Source organism: Phyllostomus hastatus, unplaced genomic scaffold (assembly GCF_019186645.2).
Source record: "Phyllostomus hastatus isolate PE091 unplaced genomic scaffold, TTU_PhHast_1.1 phas_contig_58, whole genome shotgun sequence".
In the NCBI taxonomy this organism is placed as follows: Eukaryota; Metazoa; Chordata; class Mammalia; order Chiroptera; family Phyllostomidae; genus Phyllostomus; species Phyllostomus hastatus.
The window spans coordinates 58,104,080-58,113,300 of record NW_025333916.1 but is presented as its reverse complement, the minus strand read 5'-3'; positions in this window follow the sequence as shown (position 1 = coordinate 58,113,300).

The window sequence follows — 9,221 nt, the reverse complement described above, 5'->3', positions numbered from 1 at the left end:
CAAACATCATAAATCCTTTCAGAGTAGAAACTTTATCTTTTAATTGTCTCTTATCTCCACTCTCCTTATCCTGGCAGTCAGTTTAAATCTGAAATTCAGGAAACGACTTCTGCTCCCAGAATTCATTGTGAGATCAACTTTCCAGACAATTCCAAGGCATACCTCTAGATGGGGCACCTGGCCCACTTCTCCTGCCTGAGAAAGGCCAGCCAGGATTCCCTGGGGCCACTCCGACAGGTCCGGGCCTGAATTTTGTTTGCTTTTCAACTTGGGAGAGTTAAAAGTCTAAGTCAGTTAAAAGAGCTGGGTCAAAACAATCTCGCTGAGGATGTAAGAAGTTGTCTCTCCGGGTGAGGGAGGGAATGAGTAACTTTCCAGCCTCACGCATGGCACTAGCAAAATGAAATGTTTATTTCAGAAAGGAAAAAAACTAAAGATGTCGGGGGGGCGGAGAATTGTGCTAAAAAGAAATAGTTCTTCTGTCAATAGCTTATTGTGTGAGGTTTTGATTTAAAATTGCACTCAGAGGTTATTTGTGAAATGCTATGAGGAAAAAAAAAAGTCATCCCCCGCCCGCCTCTGCGACCGGCTGGAAAACCTATTCGTCAAGCTCCATTGACCTTGGCTGTCCATCCTGTTCCACTAAAACGAGTGAGTTATGTTCTCTAAAGGTAAATGCCTAAAACTCTTCTCGTAGATGCTAATAGAGGAGATGGAACTGCCCTCTGCAGCCACCAGTCAAGGGTTAAAGGTCAGAGTTCACGTTCGCTTTGTTAACGTGTAATCTGGCGCCTTGCTCAATCCAGCATGCTGTTGGTTCATCTTTAACACTGTCCTGGGAGGAAGGAAGAAGACAGAATCCAAAGGGAATCTTCATAAAAATCTCCTCCAGCCGACAGTGAGGAGAAACCCAGAGAACTTAGATACACCTTTCATTTGAGAGGAGAGACGTGACATGGATTAATAAAAGCACCGTTTGGGTTATCCAACCAAATACATGGTGCTTGATTCTGTGAGAGGAGCCAGCTGGGAGACACGCACTGACCTCTGGGCAGAAGCGGTTCCCACCCACCGGGTGCACCCCTGATGCATTCGGCGTCACCGACACGGAGGTTGCCCGTGGGTCTTTCCCCAGTGGTCTGCGCCCTGCACTGACCCAGGACGGGAGCTCTCAGTCTCTGGCAACCACACTCGTTAGGAAGCCACAATAATCCGGCTGGGTTAAATGAGCATTTTTGTCTGGCTGTGCTAGGAGCAGACACCACTCCCTCCGGAGTCCCCTATATGGTTGCTGGTTGACGTGTCCTTTCCTGAGAGGGACGGGAGGAGCCGGCAGCTCATCTGAGATCCCTGCGTTACAGGAGGGCCACGGGAACCTGCCAGCACTGTGATTCATTTGTTCATGCCAAAGGGGATTCTTGGACCAGCCTCAAAAGCAGCTAGGCCTCCTCAAGAAAGACTTAAAAAAGCAAAACTAGGAAGGCTCAGGAGATAAAGTATGTCATGGAATTTGGGGCTGTTTATACCCTCACATCAGCAGTGCCATACACTGACAATCTGACTGGAGTCTGCAGAGAGTTCTGGAAATAGTCCGACATAGGTGTGTTCTTGGGTCATCGGCACAGACGGTGCTCTTTTCTCTCCTCAGGGTGCAGGCTGCTGGTGCCACAGGGGAGAGAGGAAAACAGAGCTGATGCCCCCCAGTACCTTGCAAATTCCCTCACTGTGCCCCAGGCACAACTCTGGCCAGTTCCTACAAAAGCATCCTTCTTCCCCAAGTCCAGAGACAAAATAGTGCATTGTGAATCGAGAGCGCGCCTGGAACAGTCACTTGCCATACATTATCTCCACTGATCTTCACAGTAACCCTATGGAGCATCAATATTCGTACCCCCATTTTATAGATGAGAAAACTGAGGCCAGGGAGGATAAGTATCCAAGGTCTCACAGGTAATAAGAAGTAAAATTAGAATTTACACTCAATTAGTTTGACCTCAGACTCCCAAGGCAAAATTGCCCGAGTTACCCCCCACACATACAGGTGCCAGATGGAAGCGTTATCCTAACTACCTCAGACATCAAAAAACAAAATGGGTACATGTTACAGAAGCAAATGTGTAAGGAGCACAGAGAACAAGGTGATCACTTTGGACTTAGGCACCTCATCAAGGACATGCCTGCAGGAGATAAGGAAAAAGAAATGAGGTATTTGCCAGCCACCTAGGCCTGGGAAAGGGACCCACGTGCACTGTCTGGACAGCACTGCTCAGTACGATGTGTTTGTGTCACTGGGTGGCTCAGCTGGAGTGTCAGCTGCTGGTGAGGACGTGAGGACGTGAGGATGTGAGGACAGGAGACCGGCCTGGCCAGTATGTCTCAGATCTGATCAGACGGGGCCTCTGGCAGAATGTGCTGTCACGGGTTTGGAGTTTTGTCCTACAGACCGTGTTGAGTCACTGAGAGACTCGGGGCCTGCGAGGTGAGTGTGAGGAGGCAGGTGGCCCGATTCGGCCACTGCAGCAAAGGCAACTGCATTGTTTCCCACCGTCGGATCATTGCACTGAATCTGGATGCACAGCACGCAGGCAGGGCCGTCTCCGAGGACCCCGCACAGCATCACACGGAGGGAAGACGGCACCTTTACCAGCCTCACACGTCCCCCCCCCCCAACCAGGCACTGAACACGGAGGTGGGGGCCCCGTTCCTGCCCTCCCACTGCGCTCTCCTTCCCCACCTGATTCCAGTAACTCAGACTGTCTCGGGTGTCCCTTTTTCACACTACTGGTCTGTGATGCGATCGAAATGTGTTTCCTAGTACGTAGCTGTGCAAGGCAGGGTTTCACTGGAGGGTCGACCTTCCTGGTGCACCTGAGTTTATGACATTGGACACGGTCGCCCTGACTCTAAATAGGGAGCTGGAGTCTCTTCACCACAACAGGTCCATGTTGTGTGTTTCACATGAACAAACATGCGTGTACATGTATACATATATAGAGATGTGGACGTATCTGTGCATACACAGACATAAATACACATGTATATTCATTTCACTTTAACATTTATTCTTACAAGTTAGAAGAACATACTCTCCTAATGTCTTGAATTTTGTGTTTACAGGGTGGCGATGCGTCATTGTTACCAGGCTTAAATGAGGTGACACATTATGTCGCTAACACAGCCTGACCCGAAGCAGGCTTACACGTCCACCGCCCTCCCCTCGGGTGACTGAGGAATCCCATACCGTATTTCTCTGGACAGTGTCAGGCAAAAGAATAATAAAAAAAGTAGATTTCTTTTTTGACTTTTGCAATAACAAATCTCAGAAGCAGCTGGAACCAGGGCCTTGAGTGGATTCACTCTTTCCTTCTCTTTCCCTCTGACCACTCACCTCTCCTTCCTTCCCTCCTTCTTCTTCCTCTCTTTACGTTGGCTGCATGCTCAGAAGGCTTCTCCCCAGAAGAGACAAGGACAGCTGCCAGCAACTCTAGACTTGAACTTGACCAGCTGAGCAATCTCAAAAGGAGAGAAGAACAATGTCCCCAAAAGCTGGCATGACCTAAAACCCCTGAAAATCCTAAGAATCACTAGCGCATTATTTTTACAATCTCTTTGTGTCAAATGGGTGCATTGTGCTTAGACTGCTGCATGGGATTCTGGTGCTTTTAAATACGGAAAAATAAATACCCTGGCCGATGTTCAAACAAAGACAGTGACTCAGACCAGAGGTGTGCAGAGGACACCATATTGGGTCATAAAACAAAGATTAGATTCCAGCCTAGAAAAATGAGGCCTTCAGGCTTGCACACAGCGTGCCTTTCTGGAGGACAATAAACTACAGAGAATCTAATCACTAGTTTCCTTATAAGGAGAGACACCCGCTGGGGGGAAGAAACTCCTGTGCAGCCAAAGGTAGAAGCTGGGAGCAAAGTGGCTATAAGCTAAGGACCTTCATGAATAGGGAAGCGGCGTGAGACAGTTTCTCTGTCCGGGCCCCCAAAACGGTGATGGATAAAGGATCTGTTGTTCAAACACCCCACTGTGTGGTACTTTGTTATAGCAGCCGCCTCCTCTACCCTTTCACGACCTGTGCAGAAGGGCGGCTATCACGCTGAGAGCTTCCCTTGTCTTATCTGTAAAATGGGGATAATGATATTCCTCCTGCCAACTTTGAAAAGTCTATGAAAATTCACCCAAACGTTTTGAATGATACTGGGTATTCCCAAGTGTGTTCAGTGGAACTTGAGGGGGTGTGAAGATGGGTTCTTTGATGAAGTAGGTTTGAAGAGTCTTCCATGTCTGACTTTTCTGCGGAAGACTCACAACTCAGGTCAGGATATAGAAGGCAAGAAGACTTGTAATTTGGAATCTATTTAGCCTTTATTAACCCAGTCTCCAAGTCTTTTGACAGTGAAATACGTCCTTGGAGAAACTACAATTAGTATCTCAGACACTTGCGTGGCTTCGGAGCACGGTGCGGGAAACCCCGCACCGCGCCGTTGGAAGATGTTCTCTGTCTTCTGACTGCACACACTTACTTAGCAATTCCTCAGCAGGAGAAACGGAGACAGTGTGCAAAACCTGCAGGAACCATCCACACGTCCTCATGGCGGAGCTCCTGGTTTTGCATGTCGCCCACATGACTTCTGCCGAACGGAACTGGGAGATGTGTAAATGAAACGACAGTTTTGTCTTGTTTTTTTAATGCGTATTCCACCCCCACGTCCAGGAAGAACAGGACTTCCTCCCGCTGCAGCAGGGTGGCAGGAAGAAAATGAACATCGACTAAGACTCCTCCGTGTTCTGGATCACAAGTAGGATTTAATTGCATTGAGATCTTTGTGGTTTTAACATTTGTCTCCTAAGACTTGCATGTGAAAAATTGTATTTAAGTATGAGCATATATTTCCTTTAATACCAAAAATAATTTGACCTCACATTATTTATTAACACTTTTATTAGCAATAGAACCCGAAATAAGTATTTAAGGTGTCCCAGATCGTGTATACTTTATATTGAAAAGATCCTTTCAGAACTTTTGTCTCAGTGGACCACTAGCTGTTAACTGTCCTCACAGCTCGAAGTGATAAGCTAGTTCATTCATTGTCCTTGCTGTGGGAATAGAGCAGTGAATGCAGAGATGCAGTCCCTGACTTCCTGGAGCTTATAATTTAGAGGGAGGAGATTAAGCACCAAGAAAGGAGGAAGAATATAAATGAGTATAATATGACAATTATACTATGGAGAAAAATTAAACAGGAAAGAGGACTCGACAGTGAGGCGAGCGCGTTATTCCTTGTGCACGGTCAGGGAAGGCCTCCCTGAGCAGAAGCTTCGAGCAGAGCCTGATGGGAATGCAGGGCCGGCCAGGATACCTCACCAGAGAGAGGGGAGCGCCAGGAGGACACAGCAAGTGCAAACAGACTGCCTGCAATGGGACAACACTTACCATAGTCATGGAGCGGCAAGCAGGGAAACCCAGTGTGGCTTACCCAGAGTAATTAAGGGGTAGAAAAATAAGAGATGAATGAAGTCAGGTCAATGAGAGTAGACAGGAGGATGCAGACTGTGTCCTCTTCAGGGCTCCATAGGACATTGGCAAGACTTGGACTTGGACTTGGAGTGAGTTGAAAAGCAATGTAGGGGTTCGAGCAGAGAAGGGGTAGGATATGCCTTATATGTACGTATCTTATCCATGAGGATACTATGATGATGGTCCGTGAGAGGAGAGAACCACAGAAGTAGGAAGACCAATTAGGGGCCATTAATTTGAATTATTCCAGCTAAGAGATGATGGGGTTCAGACCAAGGCCATAGCTGCCGAGGTGGTGAGAAGTGCAGATGTGTTTCGAAGACGCCTGCCAGGACTGGCTGGTGGACAGAGTGTGTGAGATATGAGAGAAAGAGAGGAGTCAAGGCAGAATGTGAGGTGCAAGCCCAAGCATCTAGAAAGATGAAGACCCGTGAGACAAGATGAAGGGCAGGGTAGGAGCATGGTCCTGTTGGAGCGGGGGAGAGAGGGGGCAGGCAGGCAGGTGGGTAGAGAAGGGAGAATCCAGAGAAAGTTTGAGACAAGTGAAGGTTAAGATGCCTTATAACATCCAAATGGAGATGATAAGCAGTCAGGTGGATGGGTACACTAAGGTGGTGTTCAGGGTGGAGTCTGGGCTTGGTGTCACCTGCTTAAAAATGAAACCTAAATCCACGAGAGTAGATGAAACACTACTCAAGAATTCAGAAGAGTAAAGGGTGAGCGGCTGAGTGTTGGGATCCATCAATGTGCAGAAGACCGTTCCAATACATGAGGGTCAAGGCGGGTTAGTACTTCGGTTCAGGTAGCATGCTTGGGAAGTCAGCAAGGCAGGGTACTTTATCACAGCCGTTCAAGTTCTTTGTCATGTACCATATTTATACTCTTGTCATGAAGGAGACAGTTCAGCAGGGGATCTGGAGACACTGCTATTTTTTTTCTGATGATAGGGTCCGCGTGAAGGGACTCCACTGAACGCTGGCGAATTGGAGAGAACAAAGATTTTAACCACATTGATTCCACTAGGCACGTCAAACCAGATAATCTTTTGATTTCTTGGGATACAGAAGAAAAAGCTATAGATTACAGATCATAAATACTTATATCATGTTCTGTTTAATATATGCAATCATCGACTGAGTAATACTGTACCAGGCATTTTGCTTTATTTCTATGCCGAATACTTCCCATGCCTCTTCCTATCTACTCTCCCTCCTGCCCCCACCTCTGCTCTGTGCCTAGAGATGCTGCTCAGAATGGGCCACCTCAGACAGCTGTCTTATCCTCTCTTATCCTGCGAAGCTGTCATTCCAGATGCTGGTCCTCACCCTCTCTGCTCACCTCTCCCAGGGCTAGAGGGATGGGTGGGGAGGGGAGAGAGGCCATCTGTTGCCGCCTGAGGACACAACACTAGCCATCGTGCTGTCTTGCTCATAGCCCTCCTGCCATTTTGCAAACTGTCCCTTTCTTAAACTCTCTTCCAATGACCCTATTTGCTCACGTCATCTTTTCCATTTGGGAACCCGAAGTAATGTAGCGTTAGGAAGTTGTCTGATTGGGATTAGCCTTCCCCACTTTTGCATGTCACGGTGACATAGGCATAATCCCATTTTTAAAAAGATTTTATTTATTTATTTTTAGAGAGGGAAGAGATGGAGATAGAGAGAGAGAAACATCAATGTGCACTTGCTGAGGACCATGGCCTGCAACTCAGGCATGTGCCCTGACTGGAAATCGAACCTGTGACACTTTGGTTCACAGCCCGCGCTCAATCCACTGAGCTATGCCAGCCAGGGCTGGCATAACCCCATTTTACAAACCAGAAAAGAGAGGTCCTTTGCCTGACTTCACAGAAAGGGGTAGAGTTAGGGTCTAAACCCCAGGTTGCCTGACTCCAAAGCTTGTACTCAAACATTTCACTATATTTGGATGCAAAAGTGATTCTAATTGATAGTAATTACAAAAATCTTATCAGTTATGAAGCCACAATTAAATCAATGCATGATGTGTTAAAATAATTTAAAAAAAATAATTGCTTATTGTATGCCAGCATTTCATAAGCATCAGCTCCTTTCATGCTTACTCTAACTCTGTGATCAGCATCATGTTGGAGATGAACAAAGTGAGGCCAGTTTTCCGATCAGCTTTTCGAAAGGAAAGAACTGTCACAGAAAAGCTACCAAAGATGAAAATGTTGCCGCCCCGAGAGAAAGACGATGACATACCCATTGCAAACAAGTTAACAACTTTCTAATAACGTTTTTTCTTCACAGCTCCTTCTGGTCTCCTCCACCGGCCAGGGCTTGGCTCGTCCTCCTTCACCCCTGCTCTGCTCCATCTGACCGTCCTGCTCTTTTTCCTCGCTCCCAGCACCCCTCTCTGCCCCTTTCCTATGCTTCTCTCATTTTTACAAACATGAGTGTTCTAGCCCAAGAATACGACCCAAACTGCATGTCTAATCTGGATTGTGGGTGAGTCTCCCTTTAGCATAATCTAGACCCTTAAGAGAGTCGTTAAAATTATCTACCACCAACGTATCTATCATTCTCTATCCAGGTATGTGTGCGTATCTATGGATGTCTTTTAAATTACATCAGTGGCTAGTCTCCAGAACAGTGTAGATGTGTGAGATTTAACTTTCAAGCTAACAGATGATCCTGCACTAATTCTATGGAGGCTGTCTAAAGATGAGAAGGGGAGAGAGAGAGTTTACATAATTTCCCGATATCACAGCCCGTACCTGGCAGAGGTGGGAGGCGGCCGCTCCAGGGTCTGCGCTGACTTCTATGTTATACAGCAGTGAGAATGCCGTAGGCGCAGAAGTGGTTTTTTCTCATTGACAAGGAAGGGGGAAAAATGGTCATTTAATATATGAGTTAGACTTAGGCATTTTAAACAGATGCTACTTCTTTGCCAGGAATGCAATAAAACTGACAACGACTCCCCCAGTGTCTGAGTGCGCTGCGCGTCCGTGTGCTCCCGCGGCCAGCGCTGACAGTAAGCAGAAGCAGACCCACAATTCGTCGTCAGGCTCTTCAGTGCATTCGACAGTCGCTGGAACGTGCCAGGGACTGATCGACACACCGAGATTTTCTGAGGGCCTGTCCTGTGCCCAGCACTGAGCCAGCAGACCGTGTGTGGGGTGGAAGTTAGGGAGCATGTGTTCTCGGTGTCTGCCCGGCCTCTGAGACATAGATAGTGGGCGTCAGGACAGAACATATAAACCGTCATTCACGGGGTAAGGTAGTACATACTTGTGCACCGAATTGCAGACGTGAACTACTGGGAGCAAAAGAGAGAAAGGGGCCAGAGTGGTCTTGGGGCCGCCCACGGGGAGGGAGGCTGGTATTCTTGTTGATCCGGAGGTGGCGCCTCCCTTTCTGGCTTCGGGATACTCATCCCTAGATGTTAATCATTAGATATCAATCCTTCAGTCCAGCATTCTTTTGAAATACATGTTAACTAAAAAAAAAGTTCCTTTCTAAATGTCACCCTTGTTTTAAATAAGTTTCTCCACTGAGAATAGAGGGTTCACGCCATTGCAGGTGCTGGGGGAGGAGCCCGAAGCAGCTCCCTCCTGCGGGCATCCTCCGCAGCCCGCACTGACCTCCGTCACCCCTGCAGGAGGCAGCTTCGAGGAGACTGCCCAGCAATCCCAGGTCCGCAGGCTCTCAGGAAAGCACACCAGGTTCCC